Raw genomic sequence first — 25369 nt, 5'->3', positions numbered from 1 at the left:
GTGTGCATAGGGCATGGTAATATGCTTGCAGTTTTCTGCATACCCCGGGATTATGCAATGTGTTCAGATCCTGAAGGGCTAGAAACAATATAAGCACAGCTGGGAACTATTAACCCTGAGGCCAAGCTTCATTTGCTTGGGCTACTGTTGAGAGAACTGAACTAGTTGAAATCTGATATCAGGGTTATGCTGAGGTTAGAATAATTAGCTCTACAGCTGTGCTTATCTTGCTTTTGTTTGGCCCTTGACCTATAAGCTTAATTTCCAGAATGAATATTGTGGCATGGAAGAGGGAAAAGGGGACAAGGCAATGGGCACACTGATGTGAAGAGAGTCACAGTGGGGGATCATTTAACTATAGAAAAGGTAGTTGTGAATGACTTATGGGCACTGCCACTTCCATGCTAGTTTCTTGGCAGTCTAATGGTGGAGTGGTTTACCATTGCCTTCCCTAGTCATCTTTATCCTCCCGGCTAAGGCCAGGTACAAATTTACTGACCAAAAATAGCTGGCTGGCCAGAGGCCAATTACCTGATCCCAGTGTGATATTTGAACTCAGGTCATGGATGCAGCCCACCAACTGCACCACAAGGCCTTTTAAGTATAGAAAGGGAAGGGGGTTGGTTAACAGCACAGGGATTGGGCTTGAGTGAGTCTAAGGAGTATGTTAAATGCTTTAAGGTCCTTAGATTTCCTTGTAAGTTTTTGTGTTGTTTATCAAAATGTTCAGTATATATTTTATGAATCATCTCAGTTGAGATCTTTTCTTGAAGGAAAGGATGTAATTTTCACTTGACCTCTTAGTTATGTTTTAGGGTTGTAATCAGGTTAATTAATAGTTAGAGAGGGGGTTTTCTTACTCTATTTTCTGTAATATTTTCCTTTAATTATTCATCTTCCTATGGATTTACTGTTCTTGGATCTCCCTCTTTGTGGACTATGATTAAGACTTATTTCTTGATAATATTGTGTTATTATTTCCTTGTTTTTTTGTTCTGAATTTCTTGTCAAAGTATTATGTCTTTGATGTAACTTGAAATGCAAATCAAAAAGAAAAAACCTTTATGGGGTCAATGTTCATGCCTTCTTACCCACCTACCAACTCCTCCCACTCCCGAACAATCCAGCCAACTATTTAGCCCAATCCCAATGCACCCCAACACATAGTTCATACACCTGTTGAGCCCTCAAACCCACTACCACTCCAGACTGACTCCCCAACCAAATTGGTGGGTTAATAAGTTAAAAGTGGCATTGGCTATGGGGGTATCAATGGGGGGGGGGGGGTGAGCTAAGGGTGAGGGTGCATGAGAGGGTAGAAAGCTTAGTGGATGGACTTGCTAAATGGGGTGCATTAAGAAATGGTGAACTGGCACACTCTGGTGTGGGGGTCCCACGGCAGAGTCCCTCTGACTTGAGAGTTTGCTTTCAGCTACCCCCAAGCTTAATGGGTGCTTTTTTTAAGTTGGGAATTTAACAACTGGTTTAAGGTGAAGCAACACTTTAGTCAAATTTCTAACACAGTAACATGGTAAATGATGGCAGATAAATACCTGCATGGTCCATCCAGTCTGCCCAGTAGTCATATCCATTATCAATTCATGATTGAAACAACAATCCAACAGTACTATTAACTAATAACATTTTACTTGCTAAGTTCCACTTTAGGATGTCTTCCCCTCCCCCACTGAGATATACACCACTTACACTCATAGCATACAATTTTAATGTAGTATGAAATCATTCTGATCTGTCTTTTTGCCATTTGTGTGACTCAGACCATAGAACTCCGCCCGGCATTGGCCCTACCTCCCATCTACCGGAGTTGCCGTGGAAAGCCACTCCAGTCATCCTGAGCTATCTTGCCACATACAGGACTCAGACTGTGGAAATCTGTCCGGCGCTGGCCTTACTTCCCCACTGCTGCCTATCACAACACATCAACAGCTATGAATTCAAGTTTTGTGCAGAATGGATGTCTGAGACATGGGAATGGATGCCTGAGACAAGGGAAGGCATAAAAAAAAACTGTTTTCTTGTATGAGTAATAGGGGACCAATAATTCTGGGTGGTTCTTTGTGTGAGAGGGAAGTGCTGAGTATTTGTGTGTGAGTTTTGGTGTATAGAAGAATGAGTTTGCTTGTCTTTTTGTGTGTGTTTGTGGGGGTATATATGAAACAGAGGATGTCAGAGAAGGCATGTGTTTGTGTGGGTGTGGGTGGATACTGATTTCAGCAGGTTAGAATGGGATTAGGCGTTCCCTTTCTGTGCTGACCTTTCATTTTACTCTCTGTTTTGCCTCTGGAGATTGTGTTTAAAAGTTTGCAATGCTCCCACTCCTAAACATAGATTAATCTAAGTCATGGGTTCTCAACCCAGTCCTCTGCACACACCCAAGCAGTCTAGTTTTCAGGAAATCTAATTACACCTATAGCAGAGATTTTATTGCAAATGAGGGAAAAGTCTCAACTGCTACGGCTATTTTTACACATTGGTGTTCATTGTATAGCTCGTAGAAAAAGTCATCACTGACTCAAAAACCCTCAATTGTTTGTATTTTCTTTTTTTGTTTCAATTTTAATTACAATGTCCTTAATATTAAATCATATAAGTGTCTTTTTAAGACTTAAAAAACTGTTAAACATATCAAAAAAGCATAGAACTGATTCACTTATCTTGCCCAATATTGCCAAATGTTTTTTCTCAATGCTGTGCCAATTTCTTCTTAGTGAGGCGCTAGATCCAATTTCTACTGGGTAATGCACTGGTTCCTACGGTCCCGTTTCGAATATCTTCATCAAGGAACCTGCTCACACCTAGAATGCTGCGCCGTGACCACTTTATCATCAATCTGGATCTTCTGAAAAAAATACAAACAATTGAGGGTTTTTGAGTCAGTGATGACTTTTTCTACGAGCTATACAATGAACACCAATGTGTAAAAATAGCCGTAGCAGTTGAGACTTTTCCCTCATTTGCAATAAAATCTCTGCTATAGGTGTAATTAGGTTATCTAGCATATTAGCAGTGTATCTGGTGTTGTAGTTTTCAGGAAAGCCACAATAACTATGCCCTGTATGCAAATCCGTCTCATACATATTCATTCTGGATATCCTGAAAACCTGACTTGCTAGAAATGATGTCCGAAACAGCAGAATACACGTCTTGGTATTGGGAAAAAACTTTAATATAAACACAGCAGTCGTACAATAGTGGAGGAGGAGTCTAGTGGTTAGTGTGGTGGCCTGAGAACCTGGGGAGCTGGGTTTGATTCCCACTGCAGCTCCTTGTAACTCTAGGCAAGTCACTTAACTCTCCATTGCCCCAAGTACAAAAAAAAATCTGTATATATAGGGCTGGATTCTATATAAGGTATCTTAAATGTAGGTGCATTGAAGTAACACGTATAGCACTATTCTATACACCACATCTATAGTAAGATGCAATTTATAGAATAGCTCATAGGCCGGGGGAACGAACATACATATAGGCATGGCCATTTATTTCACTGAAAGCCTGTTGTAAATGCCCGTGACTAAATGTACTTGCATTCCCCTGAATTCTATAGCAATGCACATAAATGTGATTGATACCCCCGACACACCACCATTCCTCCCATGGCCATGCCCCCTTTTCAGCTATGTGCGTTGGAATTTACGTACGCCTCTTTTAGAATATGCCTTAAAAAGTGTGCATAAATTCCAATTCTTGCCAATTAGTGATGATAATTGGTTGTTATCATGACAAAATGGCTCGTTTCTCAATTGAGTGGCGTGTGTAAATTGTCCACACGTTATGCTCTACTCGCCATGCCTTATATAGAATCCAGGGCATAATGTGTAAACCGCTTTGATTATAATCACAGAAAGGCTGTATATCATGTCCAGTCCCCTTTCCCTTAAGATTGCTGTGTTTATATTAAAGTTTCCTCAATACCAAGATTGCTGTGTTTGTATTAAAGTTTCTTCAGTACCAAGACGTGTAATTCTGCTGTTTTGGACTGCTATCTGCTGTTTCCAGACTACAGATTCCTCTTTCTTATTATTTTCCCCCCTTTGGTGAAAAATGGAGTCAGAGTGCCAGCAGTGGTAATAAGCTCCAGCCTCTTCTGCTTTTTGTGGCTGTCAGGAGGGAGGATGAGGGAATAAATAGGTAGTAGCCAGGATGCAGGTGCTAGGGAATGAGGGGATGGCAGAAACCAAGGAATGGAGAATGGAAGAGAGAGGAGAGGGGGCGATGGATGCAGAAGACAGATGTGGAGGAAATGGAAGGAGAAGCCAAAAGACCCCCTCTTGGGGAAGGTAAGAGTTGGCTGAGAATCACTGATCTAAGTCAGTGTCCGGTGTTGGTCCCTGTCAGAGATCCATGCAGGCATCACACTGCCCCTGCTGAAAGCTATGGGTATATAGGAGTACCCACTGCTGCTCATGGCACTGCCTTCTTTATGTTTTCATCTAATGCAGTGGCTCACAGTTCTGGAAAATTTAGGATCCATTTGGGAGGTTTTTAAATTGTTTCCTAATGAGTTCTGTTTGCTGCAATTTGCTGTAGTAGACAAAACAAAAAGGGGTGGATTACTATACTGCTTCCTTATGTTTTAAATGACTTAATAAATGCAAAGCTTTCATAATAGAATGAAGTTCTAATGTCAGAGGGCTCTCTCTCTCTCGTTTTTTGTTTGTTTGTTTGTTTTTTTTTTTTGTGGAATTTAATAGTCACAGGAGGGAGGGATCGCTTGCAGAGACAAAGGAGTTACTGATATACATCTGTTTAGCCTCTGAACTTAGCTAGGCAGTTTTCTGTGTAGGTGAGGGAGTTGGAGTTCCCAAGCTCCAGGACATGGGCACATACAACATGGCTGGAGCAGAGTGCTGAGACCCAGCAAAGCTGGGTTCAAGTCCCAGTGCTGCTCCTTATGATCTTGGGCAAGTCACTTAACCCTCTGTTGCCTCATTTATTAGATTGCAAGAGTTCTTGGAACAAAAAGAATACCTGAATGTAACTCACCTTGAACTACTGAGTAATGCAAAAGCTAAATCCAAATATAATTTAAAAAAAATCCAAATAATGAAAAGGGCCAGCAGCAGGTCCTCCTTGGAATTAGCAATTTGTCACCATGCCATAATACCATAACATGGGCAGCCGTGACCATTCCCTTTGCCCTGCCATTTCTGTCTTCTGCCTTAACAGACTACGGATAGCTCTCCACCAAGTGGGGATTGACCAGCCACACAGTTTCTCAGTGGTAAAACATTAGGCCACAGCTTTATTAATACTTCAACATGTATTAACACTTAGTACCCGAGCCATCTGGTACTTTAATAACCATCATGTAGGCCCGCCATGTGATAAAGCAAGGCTGTCCTCATTGCCGCCTGATGAGTGTGGGTTGGGGTGGGGCCCACCATGAAGCACAGCTGAACAGGCTCGAGAGTGAGCCATGCATTGCCCTGAGGGGTACACTGGCCCTGCGAGTAGGGCACCCTTTTCAGCCAATTTCAGTCTCTGATTCATGAAGTTTCTTTCTTGCTTGGGTACCCCCACCGCGGCGACTTCTGGGGGTGGTGGTTGTAATCTCTGAATAGATTGGTGAGTCTCATTTCGATTTGGGCTAATAATTCATAAGTGATATTTGTGTGCAGTAGAGGCAGTGTATTAAAATTTCTCTTATAAATGTTTAGTGTGGATGTTTTAGAAACCTGTTTGGAAACCACTAAGCCAGAGTGCTTTTCAAGGTTAAGTAGTAATTGTATTTGATTTATTGTATATAGCTTATACTTCTAGTCTATTGCACATAGCAGTGGGAATTAGAACCTCTTTTATGCTATTTTACTGTTTCTTATTGGTCAGTGTTAAGTTTCTGGTAGTATGTACATTACATTAACAAAGTGGATGGTCATTTTGATTTTACCTGACACCTGCCCTGTAAAGGGTGTAGTTGCTGCTCTGTGCATCCCATCCCACCTCCACATCTTTTCAAAAGCAAAATATAGTCATTCTGTTTTGGATTGAATATACACTCCCTCAAGGTTATGTCCCTGGGGGGAATAGATTTTGTATAGGGGGTGTACTAGACTGAATAAAAGCACTCCCTCTTACCCATCCCTGCTGTCACTGGTGTAAATAAAATATTTTCTGGAATGGCCGTGGGACTGAAGTGTACCAGGGTGTGGAGCCATAAGGTAGAGTGGATGGAGCCAGGGCAGAATGGGGCAGGGCTGGGGGCATGTACTAAACTCTCCTTCTCCAAAATAGGGACACCTTGGCAGCTCTGAATGAACACCTGTGAGGCTGAGAATGAGGAGCACAAGTACTCACAAAGAAGTCTCAGAACTAAAATGAATAGCTGGAAGCCAAGTACCAGTGAAAAGGGCTTCACAGAAGAATCAGAATCTATTGTGAAGAATTATAAACCTTTTTAAATCAAAAGTGTACCTTTTTATGGAGAGACAATAGTGTCAATGATACTCTCACAAGCTACAGCTTAATGCCAATAAATCAGTTGCATGCCAGATAACAGAAGACTGTTTTGCTACTTCCTCCATACATGTTACTACTTGGATTTGAGGTTAGTCCCATGGTTCATCCACTTAGGGCAAGGATTTTGGGACCCTGCTTGAGAGGTAGTAGCATCAGGAAAGCTACATGGAAGGTGGAAGGGGGGACTAACCCATCTAGGATCAAATTCCCTGAGCACTGGGAATGTGGGAGAAACATCCAGAAGCTGTACTAGGAAACTCATTTACATAGGATTTGCATAAGCAGATAAACTATGGACATTCCTTGTAAATAGGACCAGAGAAGGGAGAAAAGGCCCTTGTTGGGCACAAATGGGGAATATCTGTTCTCCCCAAGACTTTATAGGACCAACAGGGGTGGACTGTTGGGGAATTGCCAACTCACCCTGACCATAAAGGGATATTCAATTCAGAACCCTATGGGTGGTAGGCCTAAGGTATTGAGCTTTTTTTTTGTTTGTCTTTCACCAGAGGGGGTGAGAAATATTTCTATAGAAGAAGTTTGTTGTAGATTACTACAAAAGGATCACAAACTAACTGATTTTGCTAGGTGATTCTGCTTAGATAATGCTGAAGAGGGTATGATAATTTGTGGTAGTGTTGGACAGTTCAAGGACCCTTACAAGGTGCAGACTAACTTGTACTTCTGGTAAGATCACCTCAGGTATACAGATGGTGGATAAAAAGCAAGGGTGCTGAGAAGGGCTAGGTAGGGCCTGGCGGGGATAGACACACCTGAAGCTTAAAGAGTGATATTTAGTGTTTTCTCTTGTTCCTATTTACAGGAAGATGAAGTGGGTCATAGAGCAGATAAAGGCCCAGCAAGAAGCAATGGACCTCTGGTTCTCCAGGACCTTGGAACAGCAGGCACAACAGCAGCAACCTTTACTGCAATTACTGGAAGCACAGGCCGTGGAACTAAGAAACCTTGTGTCTGGCCTTCATAGACGAGAGACCCAGTGAGACTTTCTGATAGAGCAGTTGGGATCTCCCGTGTGGACTGGTCTAGAGGGTTGCCTTTTACTAAGTTGGGACCCAGAAGCTTTTTTGGTCACCTTCGAGCAGGTGGCCATGGCCGCAAAGTGGCTTCTTAAACAATGGGCTATTGTTTTGACCACTTACTTAACTGGGGAGGCCTAAGCTGCTTCTAGAGCATTAGATACCACCCAAGCCTTGGATTATAAGCAGGTAAAAGCAGCTATAGACAGGTTAGGCCTAAGGACGAGAATTATTCAAGGAGGTTTAGAGCCTGGGCTTTTCAAAAAGGGGAGTGGAGTCTGCCAAGTGTCTCAAAAGTGTCTTTAGTTCGTCAAACAAATCAGCTGCATCAATGTCATGCAGTTCACCACTGGAGAGCACCTTTTCAAGTTCAGAACATTTTATTAGAGGACTTCGTGTGCAGTTTGTTGGAGTTTTGGAATACTGTATGGGATCTCAAACATGCTGCTGTGTTCTCTGAGCTGCAAGAACCATTCATTGACTGAATGAATTGCAACACCAAGGACTCTGGAGAAAAAAATTACTTTGAATTGCTGTTTAGGGTCTGTGATAGGGGCATATCGTGCTTCATAATCAAAACGTGTCGCTTTACAGCGACACCTTATGGGCTCAGCTAGGAAATTGGCATCGATATTATGTTCCTCTGCCATCTCCTGTGTATTTTTCAGGACATATTCAAATGTATAATTAGAACGGTAGTTTTGGAGGAATAATTTTGCAGCCTTCATAGAAACATAGATAAAGACCATATGGTGTTTCCAATCTGCCCATCTATGCAATCTATTCTCCCTATTACTCCCTTGGAGATCCTATGTACTTGTCCCAAGCTCTCTTTAGTTCAGAAATAGCTTTCGTTTCCACTACTTCCACCAGGAGGCTGTTCCACAAATTCACCACCCTTTCCATGAAGTATTTCTTCACATTACTTCGAGGGTATCTCCTTTTACCTTTATCCTATGCCTCCTCGTTCCAGAGCTTTCTTTCAATGGAAAGACTCACCTCCTGTGCATTTATGCCGCATAAGTATTTAAATGTCTATCATATCTCCCCTCTCCTGCCTTTCTTCCAAAGTATAAATATTGAGATCTTGAAGTCTATCCCTAATGAAGACCACCAACCATTTTAATAGCCATCTTCTGGACTGACTCCATCTTGTTTATATCTTTTTGAAGGTGCTATCTCCAGAATTGTACAGATTATTCTTAAATGAGGTCTGACCGGTCTTACACAGGGGCATCATCGCCTCCTTTTCCTACTGGCCATTCCTCTCCTTATTCACCCAAGCATCCGTCTAGCTTTCATTGTGTGTTAGCTCCAGAAATTGTCCATCCCAACCCTCTGTATTATCTTGCTTGTTAGATTTATTTCTAATAATATATCCTGCCATAACACTAAATCACACGAAAACTTGAAATTGCAAATATTGTTTACAATTCCTGTTCCTTCTACAGTTGTTTAAATGCAAGTAGCTCCGGTTAAAGCTTCATCTTCCATGACTGCATTTTTGGCATCTTCCAATTTCCCAATCTGGTTTCAGAGAGCCTTTACCTCCTCCACACGACTTCCCCATCGTGTTGTACTAAGTGGTTTCAATGTATGATGTGATGTTCCCAGATGTTTTGAAACTTGCCCTTGATGGGAAGAGGCACTGAAAAAAATGTTTGTAATTTGAATAGTGTCAAAGAACTTACAAGCTTCAAGAGAAACAGAGGCAGCATCACTGATTGCTAAGCTAAGCTCAATGCATGTGAGCTACAAGGGACAAAAAATGCTAGTGGATTTAACTCCTGCTCCTCAGCCTGAACACCACTCTTTTTTTCCTTTCTTGTTGGCTCCATTATCATAGCCCTCTCCTTTCATGTCTGCAGTACTAATGTACTGCTTTAAAAGTTGAAGGAAATGGACATCTGTCATCCAAGCTCCTTTACTGTCATCTATGTCAGTGAATTCCAGGAAATGTTCTATGACAGTTAACGCAGAAGTTTCATTTTGTAATTGTTCTTCTGCTGTTACAAAATGCACCATTAAAGTGATTTGTTCTGTATGGCTGATGTCAGGAGTGCAATCGAAAATGATGGGGTAATATTTTGCAGACTTCAGATGTGCCAAAATCTTCCTTTTGATTTGTTTACCCAGTAACTAGATAATCTCTTTCTAAATTGTTTTTTCGAAATAGGTAGTATGAGTTTCTTTGGCGGTTACTCTTCTTAAATGCTCCTTAAGTACTGAATCAACTCTGCCATCAAACTCCACAATTTTAAGAAAGTTACCATTATTGGCACAATTTTTATGCAGAGCAAGATTCTGAGTAGCAAGTGCTGTACTCTAACAATTATTATCCTTTTTGGACATTTTTCCAATGCCTAGTCTTAGAATAATCTTCTGTTGATTGCTTTCATCTATGGTGGCCTTTGACCCAGTCTTGTCTCTAGCGCTTTTCAGCTCAAGAATGATTTGTACTGAATTAAGAACATAACTTAAGAGTAGCCATACTGGGGTCAGACCAATGGTTCATCTAGCCCAGTATCCTGTTTCCAACAGTGGCCAAGCCAGGTCACAAGTACCTGGCAGAAATCCAAATCGTGTCAACATTCCATGCTACCAATCCCAGGGCAAGCAGTTGCTTCCCCATGTCTGTCTCAATAGCAGACTATGGACTTTTCTTCCAGGAACTTGTTGAAACCTGCTGTAACCCAGATATGCTAATTTCTGTTACCACATCCTCTGACAAGAGTTCCAGAGTTTAACTATTCGTTGAGTGAAAAAATATTTCCTCCTATTTGTTTTAAAAGTATTTCTATGTAACTTGAGTATCCCTAGTCTTTGTACTTTTGGAATGAGTAAAAAATCGATTTACTTCTCTCTCTCTCATCTCTATCTCTATCATCTCTAGGTTGCTGGCACCAGCAATTCCAGTGCCCTGCCGACTGCTGGCTCCAGTGTCTTATCTGTATAGCATCCAGCGTCCCGCTCTTGTGATATCATTTCCTGTTTCCTCAGGGGTGGGACCAGGGAAGAGGAAAAGGGGGAAAGTTACTGAACCAGAAGGGGGTGTGGAACAGTGGCATAGCCAAGGTTGGGCTTGGGTGGGCCCAGGCCCACCCACTTTGAGCTCAGGCCCACCAGTAGCAGCACACCTATGATGTGGCCGGCAGAGATTCCCACACTGAAAACTCCCAACAACTGTCCCTCCTGCATACCTTATAAATAGCAGATCTTCGCCTGCAGGAAGCAGCGACTGATACATACTGCTTACACCAGCCCCACAGCCTTCCCTCTGAAGTATTCCCGCCTATGCGGAAACAGGAAGCTGTATCAGTGGGTAGGATGTGGGGCCTACTTGAGTAGTGTGTATTAGTTGCTCTTCACTGAAAATCTGAAATTTAAAAGGTGTGCAGGGGAGGAGGGATATTTGAGAGACCAGAATGCATGCAGGTGAGAGGAGAGACCAAATCACCTATGGGATGGGGTGGGGTTCTTCTGCCCACCCATCTTGGGCCCAGGCTCACCCAAAATTGGGTGTCTGGCTACGCCTCTGGTGTGGAAGGAATCGAAGGAAATCTGTTTTGTTGTAGGGGTAGGGGCTGTGTGGAATGAATGGAAGGAGACTTGTTGCTGGGATGGGGGGGGGGGTCAGAATAGGAACTGGGGGAGGGGGGCACACACTCCACAGGAGGTATTCACATGATAGCTAGAAATTAGGGCAACAGCAGCAGGCAGTCAGCCAGGTGGTATCAGAAGGTTCAGGCAGGTTGCCTGGTGGTGATAACAGAGGTGGCAGCAGTAGCAGAGGCAGGTGCCCAGTGGGAGTTGTAAAAGCAGCAGCAGGCAGCTGTGTGGGGTGGCTGCAGGCAAGTAAGATAGCAGAGCTGTGGAGCAACAGCTAGGTGTACACATGTGTTGCGCAGTCTGGCCCCTGCTCTTTGTTGCACGTGGGAATTTCCTCATCTTTTATTTGATTGTGTGCCGCTCCCTGAAACCTGCCGCCTGAGGCCACCGCCTGTCGACCTCATCATAAGGCCACCCCTGTATGAGATTGTAAACTCTGTCAAGCAAGGACTATCTATTTGAGACAAACAGGACAAATAGGGATTAGGGAATGATTAAAACAGACATGGGTATTGAACAGGTGACTAGGAGTTAAGAGTTAAAAGCAGCTTCAAAAAGGCGGGCGCTTAGCCAGATTTGAAAACGGCCAGAAACGGAGCTTGATGTACCAACTCAGGAAGTCTATTTCAGACTGTATAGTACAGTAAGATAAAAGGAATGGAGTTGGCAGTGCATTAAAGTTGTGAGTTCAAAACCAGAACTGGCCAAAAAGTCTCCCTCCTAGAATTGGATAACTTGGCAGCTCTGCAATAGTGGCAGCCCTCATGGGGCCTGTGAGTCAGTCTATGCATCACTTGGGACAGTGAGTGTGCAATGACTCCTGCTACTCCTGCCTGTATACTTTGAAGTGGATAACGGAGAGGAGGGGAATTTGGTATTTTGTGTTCATCATTTGAGGTCATGTGAATTTTTCAATGTTTCAAATGGGGTCATGCTTTAATTAGTTTTCTGAGGGAAAACTAGTACATTCTAGTGAATTTAGTGGCCTGGATCACAATGAAAAGGGGCCTGCAAAGGTGAACACAGTATGCTAAATGAGGCCCCACCCTAATGGCCTGTACAGGGGCATCATCACCAACTTTTTTTTATGCTGGTTATGCCTCTCTCCATGCAACCTAGCACATTTCTTAATTACTCTACCTTGCTTTATCTCTTGTTATCCTTTTATATTTTCTGTTTCATCTTGTAAACTACCTTCAGCAATTTTTTCTGGCAAGGTGGTTTCAGAATTTTATCGATAGCGCAAGTTGTGTTCCGTGTAAAATGGCTATCAACGTAGGTCCAGATAAGTCTGGGTAGATCAATAAATCAGTATTCAAATGAATAAATTAAGTTGGAAAATCATTAGTCTACAGCCATTATCTCATTTTCTCTGTACTAGGGTTGCTAACTGGATCCAGATTTGTTCAATAGGTTTGATTCCATAGGAGTCAACTTTTCAAAATGATTGAGAGTGGTAAACCCAATGGATATTACCCCTCCCTGGAATACTCAAGGAGTATCTCAATAGTGGGGGTGCTCAGCAACCACAGAACTGTGTCCTATGGTTGGTCCAGGCCTGAGTTTACCCCCATTGTATTCAGGGACTTGTACTGATTTCCCCATTGCATTCCCTAAGAAAGTGAGAATACAAATCGCCTGCATGCAGTGGGGTGAACCCAGGACTGGGTGAATCTGGATCCAGCCGGCAACCTTATTTGTAGCAAGAAAATATGGGTCAGATATTTCACAATGTTTTTTTTTTTTTTTTTGTTGAACCAGCAAGTCGAGTATTAGCAGGACTGTCATGTTCCCTCCCTGCAGTTCTCCATTAATGAAATACATCATTGTAGTCCTGCATATGCAAAACCCCATGTGGAGCCTCTTCCCTGTTGTGGATATTGTTCACCTGCATACTGAGGTTGTAGTGCAACATCTGGGAAAGCAAAAGTGATCGTGGGTCCTGAGCAAGATGTGCAGTGTACCACACCGAGACTCAGAAGGTCACTAGTTTAAATCTCAAATCAGCTGGAGTAAAAAAGAAAAAGTGACGAGTTGGCAGATTGGTTCCTTAAATCATCAAAAAAAAAAAAGCAGGTCTCCTGATCAAGCAAAAATTCCAACTCTTATTGCTGGCTTTTACTAGACGTTCATAGAACACTGGAGCTGAGAGATGATTCTCCTGCCCATCTCCTCCTATCATGTAGGCCATCCAGAAGTTAATGTCTCCAATAAAAGGAAAAGGACAGAGTTAAGGCATAGGCAAACTGGGCACATAACTGTGACGCCAATATTTAGGAGAGACTCTCTCTCATATATGCTAATTTCATGGCTCCTACAACAGCTTTTTGTACTAATGAGTCAACTTACTTAGTGGGTCAGGAGCAGAGCCACCACAAGCAGTGTCTTTCAGTCAGCAGGAGGAATTTGCAAGCAGCACCTCTTCTCTGTTGCTTTCCTCCTTGCTGTCTGAACTGCAAGGAGCCCCATTTATGTTTGTTACCTAGAGCCCACCAAAGGGTCAATCCTACCTTGTTTTTGTATAAATATATTTGTGATCCCTTATTCTGCATTTAGTGATGGTCTGTCTGTGCTCTTTGTTTATGACTGAAGTGTGGTATTTTGTGCACCCAAAACTAGACATCATAAGTATTGCCATACTGGGAAAGAGAAAGGTCCATCGAGCCCAGCATCCTGTTTCCAACAGTGGCCAATCCAGATCACAAATACCCGGCAAGATCTCAAAAATGTACAAAACATTTTATAATGCTTATCCCAGAAATAGTGGATTTTCCCCAAAGTCCATTTAATAACAGTCTATGGACTTTTCCTTTAGGAAGCTGTCCAAACCTTTTTTTAAAACTCCCATAGAGGGGCAATTAATCCCATAGAGGGTAATTTTATAACAGGGTGCTATGGGTAGAGGTCTACAGAGGTACCCACATAGGCAATTATTATATAAAGAAAAGTAGCTGCCTAGTTTTCTTTAGAAAATACTACTACTACTTGACATTTCTAAAGCGCTACTAGGGTTACGCAGCGCTGTACAATTAACATAGAAGGACAGTCCCTGCTCAAAGGAGCTTACAAATCTAAAGGACAAATGTACAGTCAGTCAAATAGGGCAGTCTAGATTTCCTGAAAGGTATAAAGGTTAGGGTGCCGAAAGCAACATTGAAGAGGTGGGCTTTGAGCAAGGATTTGAAGGTGGGTAGGGAGGGGGCTTGGCGTAAGGGCTCAGGAATTAGCGTAATTCGCCTAATATATACCTACACTGCAGGCATGGGCGTGTACATAAGTCCTAGAGTTGGTCTAAATGTTAATGTCTATATTTTGCAGGTTTTGGATACAAAAGAAAAGTCTGTAAGCCATTATTAAGATGGACTTGGGAAAAATCCACTGTTTATTTCTAGGATAGCCAGCATAAAATCTGTTTTGCTGTTCTGGGTTCTTGCCAGGTACTTGTAACCAGGATTGGCCACTATTGGAAACAGACACTGGCTTGATGAACCTTCAGTCTTTCCCAGTATGGCAACACTTATGTTCTTATGTTATGTGTAAATCATAGTATTTTATATCTACGTGTGTACTTTTGTTCTTCATTCATGCTCTGCCCAAACTCTGCATTTACTTATGCTCACTGTCAATGATCACGCTATCCTATGAATGTATGTGCTTTTACATTAGTTTGTATTTTCTAAGAGGTCGTTAACATGCACATGTGGTCACATATGTGGGTTAATGACTATAATACTGCCAAATGGACACACCTTTTACTGTTTAAAAGACATCAGCTGCCCTCCATTTGATTTTTTTTTTAAAGATGCACCTGTGTGTTTGGTGCCAGTGCTAACAATGTAAGTTCTTTTCAATACTGATCCCATCGAGTTCTTCTGAATTCTGTTTGTGGATACAAAAAGTCATTGTGCACTCGGATACAAAAACAATGGAGGTCAGTGATATGTTTGCCACAGAGTATGCTATGGCCTCAATGACCACATTGACTATGAAGCAGAAATGAAGCCCTGGACACCAGAGGTAAAACTCCACCATAATGCAGGTGAACTTTTGCTTTTCAATAAGGAAAACAGTGGAATGAATTTATTCTTTCACATCTGGAAGTCACATCAAGGAGGTTGGCATTAGTGGGCAGAAAAGAGGAGATTCTTTCCTGCCCTGAAGAGGCCACTAGACCACCAGGGTGCATCACAGTAGGCTCGGGGAGGGCAACCCTGAGGCTTGGGGGTGGGAAGGGCTGGCTGGAAAAAAAAACCCTCAGACCCCCCCCCCCCCGACAGTCCCCTGAAATCCAGACATATGGTAACCCTATCCTTAACCCAACTCTGGCCCGCCTTTTGTACCTCCTGGCAGCTGTACTCCTGGCTCCACCCCTCCCGGGTCCCTTCTTCTTTAGTCAAGATTTGGTATTAAGGTGGTTCTGACACTGGGGGGTGGGGGGGGGGGTGGTATATTCTTAATGGAAAGGGGCAGTGTCCAATAGATTCCCTTTATATATTACACCAGTAGCTAGCTGCCTGTTGAAAGCATAACCAGCAGGGGGTAGGAAAGAGGTTAATTAATAAGCCCTGGATGAAATGTGGTCTTTTTTATTATAGTGGGTTGGGTTTATAGTTTCCAGAGCACCTAACAGCCCTGAGGGTTAGGGCAGTATTTATGTAAGTTGGAAGCTTTGTAAAGTTGATAATGTTGTTGTATCTGATACTTTTTTACTTTCCTAGTTTGAAATGTTTGTGTATTGGTTATAATAATATCTTATGTGATGTGTTGCTGATACTTGTTGAAAACTGTAGTAAAAAGATTTAAACATAAATATGCTGATATTGTAGGATGCAATTGCGACTAATTGCATTGGATCAATAATTCAGAGCAAAAGCACCTGAAATTGAAACATTTATGGCAGGATGCTTTTTTCTTACCCTGTGATCTACTAAAATTGCTCTGTTTGAAAGACTAGTCTGATTCTTTTGGTTTATGCAAAAAACTTGGAAATCATGAAATTAGGCTAGTATTATTATTTGCCCCAATTTTTCCCTAGTATAACTTCCTCAAATGATTTACGGTTTTTTGCTGACCAAGGGATAAAGGTGAAGCTTTCTCCTCGATCGAATCTTTAAAGGACTTCATATGCCAACAAGGGTCATGCACCCAAACTCTGTTGGCCACAGATAATAAGAAAGACTCAACCCCTAAGTCACATCTGTAGCAATTCCTAATGCATACCATGTCTAAAAAGTCACAGAACCAACAATAAGTTTTCTTTTCTAATTGATAGGTAGATGTTAGCTAGTTCTGAAGGGAAATATGGCAATTATCCAGTATTATTTGGCCCATTTTTTATCACAAAACTATAATGATAAAGTTCATTCTATAGGGCAGTTGGGCAAAGGTGATTCCTAATTTCTCCTTGAATATCATTACTAGCATGCACCTAGGTCGTAGTAGTTCATGTTGACCCGTTTCTTTGCTTCACTGTTTTCCATGAGTTTATCAGAGAACTTAGTGACCGACATACAAACCAGTCTGTATAACTGTAATCCCAACACAAATCTCAAAAAGTCTTTAAGGCCGTGAAAACTCAAGTATCTCACACAAAACAAAGGAGATAAAGGGGTTATTTTTGCTCACAATTCCCAGGTCCTAGATGATGAGTTCTGGCCATCACCTGCCTGCTCTGAGGGTCAATAGTTTTACAAGTTTCTCAGAATGAATGCACAACACCATCTTCTACACTTCAGCACCTGTGTGTGCGCATCCATTTTGAGGAGTTTTTAGGATTGTTCCACAGCAAAGCAAGCAAGTGATTACCACAACTCATCTGGCACTGTGCATTGAGTGTCAATAACCCATTTAACCTCTCTGGTTTTTCTCGTGTTTAACTACATCGAAGAAATGTTTGGGCCTATCTAGTAGAGCCCAATTACACAAATGGACAATAGAAATAAATCAAAACATGAGCATAGACAATTACAGCAGGAAAAAATATTCAAATAACAATACAAAGTATGGATAGTATACTACTTCAAGGTCAAGTGTAGGTTTATAAGCAATGATGGACATATAGATAAGAGAGTAAGAAGAGTTAGAAAGTGAGGTGACTAAGTTAAAGAAAGTTGCACATGAGGTCAGAGAGATGTTAAATATTAGCTCAGCTAGGGTAGGAGTGGATAAACATGTCCTGCTGCTGTATGTGCGGTCCATGTCACTCCTTGTGTTGTGAGTGAGACTAACAAGTTAGTTACTATCTTCCATTAAAGGCCTGGTTGAACAGCCAAGCTTTCACCTACTTCCTGAAGTAGAGATAATCTTTTGTGTTAAGTGGAGCCTTTCAGGGAGTGCATTCCAGAGTATGGGGGCTACTCCGAGAAGGCTCGCTTGCGGGTATCACATCATGTAATGTCTTTTGGAGAGGGTGTGGTTAATTTTTATATATATATATATAGAGAGAGAGAGACTCCTGAGGCAGGCATTCCATTTGCAGAAACATGGAACCATGTCGAGTCTTTATATCTGATCATTGGAAATAAGGTTTTGGTTGCCCCACATCCCTTCCCTACTCCTTGGACAGCATCTTCCTTCGTCGGAAACACTTCTTGGCATGTTTGGCACAACTGATTCAGAACACCACTATCAGTTGATTTTTAATCTTAAGAATACAATTAGTATTTCATTGTATAGAACTCAGCTACACTGGCTTCTGGTGCAACAGAGAATCTTACATAAATCGCTTTTGTCTGTTCTTCAGGCTATTTATGGCCTTATTTCCTCCTTAATTACGGAGTTGGTTTATGTGCCTCTAGGTAGGTTCTCTGAGACATTACATGGTTCCTTGATATTACATCCAGTAGTTTTGAAAAGGAATTCAATTTTTTTTAAGATAGCTAAGACCATCTTTTCTGATTTCAGGATTCCTAATGTGCTTCCAATTGTCCATAAGAAACAGATGTTATCTTTTCATAAGAAAATTAAGTCTTATTTGTTTGCTTAATTTAAGTCCAATGATGGGTAGTTTTAATTGAATGCTTTGCTTATTTGGATTACCTGTTGCAATGTAAAGTGCACTGGACTCAGTTAGGGAGGATGGTGGTATATAAATATGCCATTGGTATGCAGGATTTTGTTTGTTTTTTTTGCAATGGGCAGTGCACCTTGATAACTTCTCCCCAATATTAGTAATGTTCCAGTTTTCCATTGTAGGTTTTGGCCATGTATTATCAAGCTGATGGAGTTTCCCGGTTTGTTTCTGTTTAATGGAATTCTGCTATAAGCACAGAATGGCAGAAGCCATTTGAAAAAACAGGGACCAAATTACTGATTCAGAAACTCAGGTACAAAGAATAAAGAGTGTTTGCACTAAAAAAAAAAAAAGAAAAGAAAAGCACTAGATTTCAGAGAAGTTGCCTAGGGTGCTTCAAGCTTGGAAACACATCTTTCTACGGTACGTCAGGGTACTATAGGCCAGACTAAGGTATAGAAGAAAACACGCAGCGCATGTTTGTGTTTTATTAGAACCTTTCGTCCAGAAAAGAGTAATGTTGAAATGAAAAAAACCTGAAAATGCTAACTTTTGGCCCTCCTCCTCTCCACCTTTCCTCAAAGAAGCAGCCACTCAGGCAAATCAATTATTTAGTGCTGAAAGTCATCTGTTGCTAGGAGAATATTTGGGACAGTCGCTTGTCTGGCTGTTTGCCATCCTCAACAAAGAACCAGTTCAGCCTTTTGAGGTCAAAGACAAGGTGAACAAAAATGATGAAAAACAGTGTTTCTCTTAATACCGTGTGTCTTTACAAAGCATTAGCATGAAAAAGTCGACTTTAAAATGTATGGGCTAGAAAAATTTCGGGAGCCATATGGTAACCCTACAAACACATTCATAAGATATCAGGGTGCCTGTCTGTTTCAGTGTGTGTTTGTACTCTTTCAAACATACTGTGAGTATTTGGTGATGAGCTGTAAGTATCAAGTATTTTAATGAATTTCTTATTTGCTTGATATAGTGATAAATAAAAGTACATTAGAAGGAACAGCATATAAAGGACTGAATAAAGCATTGTAAGTATCTTCTTCTCCTTATCCAGATTCCCTGGGATTCTATATATGGTGCCTCAATTTCTGTGAGGAAATTGAAGCGTATTCTATAAGCAATGTGAGTAACTTAATTGGTATATTAGCTAATCAGCACTGTTAATTAGATGTTAACAAGCAATTATCAGCACTACTTGGCATTAAGACTTACGTACATAACTCGCTAAGTGTATTATGTAACATGGGTGTGCTTAAATTCTAAGTTGCATAGTTGAAAAGGGGGTGTGGCCATGGGCAGGGCTGTGGGCATTTCTAAAATCTATGCGCTTAATTTAGGTGTCAGGATTTGCTCTATGGAGTAAATGGCCGTGACTAAATTTGGGTCACTTGGAAAGCTGCTTGGCGTATTCTATATACCGTACTATATACCGTGCAGAAATTTAAGCCTAATCTATAATATATAGGAATACTTCATAGAATATGCCTAGTGTATTTTTTTTTTTTCAAAGTGGAATTTCCAGGCGCCATATATAGAACCTTAGCTCATTATGTTTACATTATGGCCATTAGTTTAGAAGCATTTACACATGTTTATAGTTTAGTTTATTAAAACTTACTATTCCGCCCAGCTGAACTTGCAGATCTGGGTGGTTTACAGTCTATATAAAAAAACATAAAAAGTTTAGGAAAAGGAACTACATGCTTGGGCAGGAAAGTACTTTCAGTCACATGCATCACCTTGCACTTGCTCACATTAACATCATCTGGGCGGCTAAATGGCAGATGATGTTAATGTGAGCAAGTGCAGGTGATGCATGTGGGAAAAAAGACCCGAATTATAGCTACGTCATGCAAGTTCCACGGTTAGGAGTTACGGACCAAGAAAGGGATCTGGGTGTCGTTGTCGATAACACACTGAACCTTCTGCTCAGTGTGCTGCTGCGGCTAGAAAGCAAATAGAATGTTGGGTATATTAGGAAGGTATGGAAAACAGGTGTGAGATGTTATAATGCCGTTGTATCGCTCCATGGTGCGACCGCACCTTGAGTATTGTGTTCAATTCTGGTCGCCGCATCTCAAGAAAGATATAGTAGAATTGGAAAAGGTGCAGTGAAGGGCGACTAAAATGATAGCGAGGATGGGACGACTTCCCTAGGAAGAAAGACTAAGGAGGCTAGGGCTATACAGCTTGGAGAAGAGACGGCTGAGGGGAGACATGATAGAGGTATATAAAATAATGAGTGGAGTGAACAGGTGGATGTGAAGCGTCTGTTCACGCTTTACAAAAATACTAGGACTAGGGGGCATGCGATGAAACTACAGTGTAGTAAATTTAAAACAAATCAGAGAAACGTTTTCTTCACCCAACGTGTAATTAAACTCTGGAATTCGTTGCCGGAGAAAGTGGTGAAGGCGATTAGCTTAGCAGAGTTTAAAAAGGGTTGGACGGATTCCTAAAGGACAAGTCCATAAACCGCTACTAAACGGACTTGGAAAAATCCAAAATTCCAGGAATAACATGTATAGATGTTTGTACGTTTGGGAAGCTTGCCAGGTGCCCTTGGCCTGGATTGGCCGCTGTCGTGGGACAGGATGCTGGGCTCGATGGACCCTTGGTCTTTTCCCAGTATGGCAGTACTTATGTACTTATGTACTTTCACTCACACCAGATCATTCAACCCTTTTTAGACAGGGTCCAGGAAAGAAGAAAGAAGGTCGGAGTGGAGCTTGGGACAGGGTGAGGGAGAGAGGAAAACAGTGAGTCTGAATTCACTCCCCCCCACCCCTCAATCAGTCAGAATGAAATACCTGTGTAAAAAGCAAGGTTTTCAAAGCTGCTTTAAACTTTTTGAAAGACAGTTCAGAAACGAATGGTGAGAGGAAGTGAATTCCAATGAAAAGGGGCCATGAAGAAGAAAGCATGGTGATGGGTGAATTCAAGTTGAGCAGCTTTAGTAGTGGGGAGGACCAGTCGATGATCACGGATGGAGCAGAGGAGATGGATAGGGGAATACGGGATGGTTAACATTGCTAGATAGGCAGGGAGACCAAGTCTATGGGCCTTGAAGGTGAGTAACTTTAAATGTAGATCTCATACACATGAGAATTCCAATTTCAGAAAGCTGCGATTATCTACAAAATGCTGAGACGCCTACATGTATCTTGCCCATTTTACAAAGGGAGTGGATATGTGTGCTGACATTCACACCTCCTCAATAACACATATAGGTTTTTAAAAAGTTCCCCTTTCAGCCTGGGCTATACATGAGGGACCGAGGGAGTCATTCTCCTCAATCCCATGTAGTTTATTTCCACTGCCAATTAAAACCGAGCTAAAACGTGGCCTCGCTACTTAATTGTGTTTTGTAAAATGAGGCAGCTACACGTGGAAGTGATGTCACATGTGGAAGTTGTGAGATTGGTACGTGTGGCACATGGAAGCTGCTGTGTTTCCTGTATCTTTGTAAAATGGCTAATCCTGCTGAACATACATATGCAGTCCTGCATGTATTTTGGAAACAGCTCTATATCAGCAGGTCCCTTTCTAAAATACCACTGGAATTGGCACGTCTTGACCTGGACATCTCATTTCCGGTCTCTGTTTTATGTGAATGGGGCTCTATATCTGCAACTTTTGATATCTTTCCATTTTTTAAAACTTCTACTAATCTGTGCTAATTGTGTCCTTACTAATACTACTACTACTAATCATTTCTATAGGATTTATTTACTGCCTTTTTGAAGGAATTCAGTCAAGGCGGTGTACAGTAAGAAAAGATCAACATGAGCAATAGGCAGTTACAGCAGTAAAAAATATTCAAATAACAATACAAAGTACGGCATAGTATACTACTATTGTACTGGTAGGCAATGAAGTTTTTGCAAAAATGGTGTGATGTGGTCACGTCGCTTGCAACCTTCTATGAGTTTGCTGTTGCATTCTGAATCAACAGGAGCTGGTAATAAATAAAAAATATATATATTCACATGCCTAAATATAGCTGCTAAAGTGGGGCTGAAATTGGTGGATAGCCGCTTACATCGGGTGATATACCGGCTATCTGCAAGGGCTAACCAGGGATATTCAGCAGGGGATAACCGATTAAACGCTATTTAAGCAGCCATTCTGGCCAGTTAAATAACACTGAGTACTGGGGGGGCATGTACTTAGTGTGTGCAGAAGGCAAAACCAATAGCGAATGCTTCACGCGTCCTGCATTAGGCACAATGTTAGTGCCTGATGCAGCTTAGTAAAAGGACCCCAAAGTTCTCGGATAGCTGGGAAGTAGGAACATAGTTGAGGTTTAGGGACCTGTAACAAACATGACATGTAAGACTTAAGTTTGTGAAAATCAAAGGCAGGGAATTTATACACTGAGCTCCTTAGTCATTCATTGTAATTATGCAATGCCTACTGTTTGGAAAATAAGTGCTTTACATTGCATGAATGCTAAATGAATGGCCTCCGTCCTTTTCTTCCCACAGAGAAGAATAAATAGTTTCTATTGCCAGAAATAATTTTTTTAAATGCCCTGCTAAAACTGAACAGTGCTTTTAAAAAGCTGTTAATTTGCTACCCTTTGGTGAATGATTTCCCTTTGGCTGTTACAGTAAAAGATACCATGTGCCTAAGTCCTTTAGGTGGGACCTATCTACCTACTAATTAAAGAAATGGATATTTCACTAACCAGCTATGTGGACATTGGCAACATTTCCTGACTACTAACTGGACTGATGTAGCACTATCCAGCTTATAATCGAAAGACAAAAAACGCCTATATTGTGACCTAAATCGGGAGATAGGCGTTTATCTCCCAAAAAACGAATAACGCAGTATAATCGAAAGCCGAAACTTGGACGTTTTCAACTGCACTCCATCGCGTAAGCGTACAAAGTTGACGGGGGCGTGTCGGAGGCGTGGTGAAGGCGGGACTGGGGCGTGGTTATCGCCCGAACAGAGATGGGCGCCTTTCGCCGATAAGGGAAAAAAAGTATGCGTTTGTAGCTAGAATTTAGGGCACTTTTCCTGGACCCTGTTTTTTCACGAATAAGGCCCCAAAAAGTGCCCTAAATGACCAGATTAACCGCCAGAGGGAATTGGGGATGACCTCCCCTGACTCCCCCAGTGGTCACTAACCCCCTCCCACCACAAAAAAATGATGTTTCACAACTTTTTATTTTCACCCTCAAATGTCATACCCACCTTTCTGGCAGCAGTATGCAGGTCCCTGAAGCAGTTGTTAGGGGGTGCAGTGGACTTCAGGCAGGTGGACCCAGGCCCATCCCCCCCCACCTGTTACAATTGTGCTACTTAATGCTTAGTTTGTCCAACCCCCCCAAACCCACTGTACCCACATGTAGGTGCCCCCCTTCACCCCTTAGGGCTATAGTAATGGTGTAGACTTGTGGGCAGTGGGTTTTGAGGGGGATTTGGGGGGCTCAACACACAAGGGAAGGGTGCTATGCACCTGGGAGCTCTTTTAACCTTTTTTTTTGTTTTTGTAAAAGTGCCCCCTAGGGTGCCCGGTTGGTGTCCTGGCATGTGAGGGGGGACCAGTGCACTATGAATCCTGGCCCCTCCCACGAACAAATGCCTTCGATTTATTCGTTTTGAGCTGGGCGCTTTCATTTTCCATTATCGCTGAAAAGCAAAAATGCCCAGCTCACCAATTGTCGAATAAAACATGGACGTCTATTTTTTTCGAAAGTACGGTTCGGTCCGCCCCTTCACGGACCCGTTCTCGGAGATAAACGCCCATGGAGATAGACGTTTTCGTTCGATTATGCCCCTCCATGTGTTCTGTGAATTCCCTTATTTATCTGTGTTTGTTAGATTGTATGCTCTGTCGAGCAGGGACTGTCTTTTACATATTTAACCCCCCCTCCCCCGTTTACTAAGCCGCGTTAGCACCGACACAGCCCATTAACTTTGATCTGTGTCGGCATTGCCTATCAAATAGGGGGATTAGTGTACAGTGCGTCTAGTAGTGCTACAGAAATGATTAGTAGTAGTAGTAGTAGAATTCAGGTGCGTCAGACTTTAAAGAATAATTGTTACCTTATTTTACATAATTTAGGGCCCCATTTACAAAGGTGCGTGCTAACTGTGTAGATGCCTATAATATTCCTATAGGCTTCTACACAGGATGTGCTAATTTTTAGCGTACACTAAAAATGCTAGCATGCTTTTGTAATAAGTACATAAGTACCGCCATACTGGGAAAAGACCAAGGGTCCATCAAACCCAGCATCCTGTCTCCGACAGCGGCCAATCCAGGCTTCAAGAACCCGGCAACCCCCCCCCCAAAAAAAATCAATATTCAATGGACTTTTCCCTCAGGAATCTGTCCAAACCCCCTTTAAATTCCGTAAGCCCAGCTGCTCTCACTACATTCTCCTGCATGTAGTGGTTTCTTGACTTCACCCGTTTCTCTAATCATGGCTCCTGCTTGTACCTAGCTTCTCAAACTCCATCCTGCATTCTTCACAATTGACCATCTTAGCTCTATTGAGTCACTGCACACTATAAAGAGGTCTTTGACTCCTGCTACTCATGGCTTTTATCTAATGTTTTCTTAATTTCTCCCATCTTACCTAGAAATTCTAGATACTGATATCCATCTGTAACATCTGTTGTGTTTGAGCGTTTCCGAGCCTGAAGTCCTGCTTTTGCTTGGCAAGAGACTCAACCAATGATTCTATATCTTATGTCTCTCTGGTTTATTCTGACCACACAGTTGCCTCTGCTGGTGTCACCCTTGATCTATTTATTTAAAACATTTCTATTCCGCATGGTCCACAGTGGATTACAACATCACATACATAATCAAGATATCTGATGCTAACAATAAAACATTTATGTTAAGACAATGACACGTGAGAATTCATAGTTTTTATACCTCCTCCTCCTCCTCCTACTACTACTATTTAGCATTTCTATAGCGCTACAAGGCGTACGCAGCGCTGCACAAACATAGAAGAAAGACAGTCCCTTCTCAGAGAGCTTACAATCTAATAGACATAAAGTAAGCAAATCAAATCAATTAATGTGAACGGGAAGGAAGAGAGGAGGGTAGGTGGAGGTGAGTGGTTACAAGTGGTTACGAGTCAAAAGCAATGTTAAAGAGGTGGGCTTTCAGTCTAGATTTAAAGGTGGCCAAGGATGGGGGCAAGACGTAGGGGCTCAGGAAGTTTATTCCAGGCGTAGGGTGCAGCGAGAC

The sequence above is a fragment of the Microcaecilia unicolor genome, chromosome 10, assembly GCF_901765095.1.
Source record: "Microcaecilia unicolor chromosome 10, aMicUni1.1, whole genome shotgun sequence".
NCBI classification, from domain to species: Eukaryota; Metazoa; Chordata; class Amphibia; order Gymnophiona; family Siphonopidae; genus Microcaecilia; species Microcaecilia unicolor.
This window is presented reverse-complemented; position numbering follows the sequence as displayed.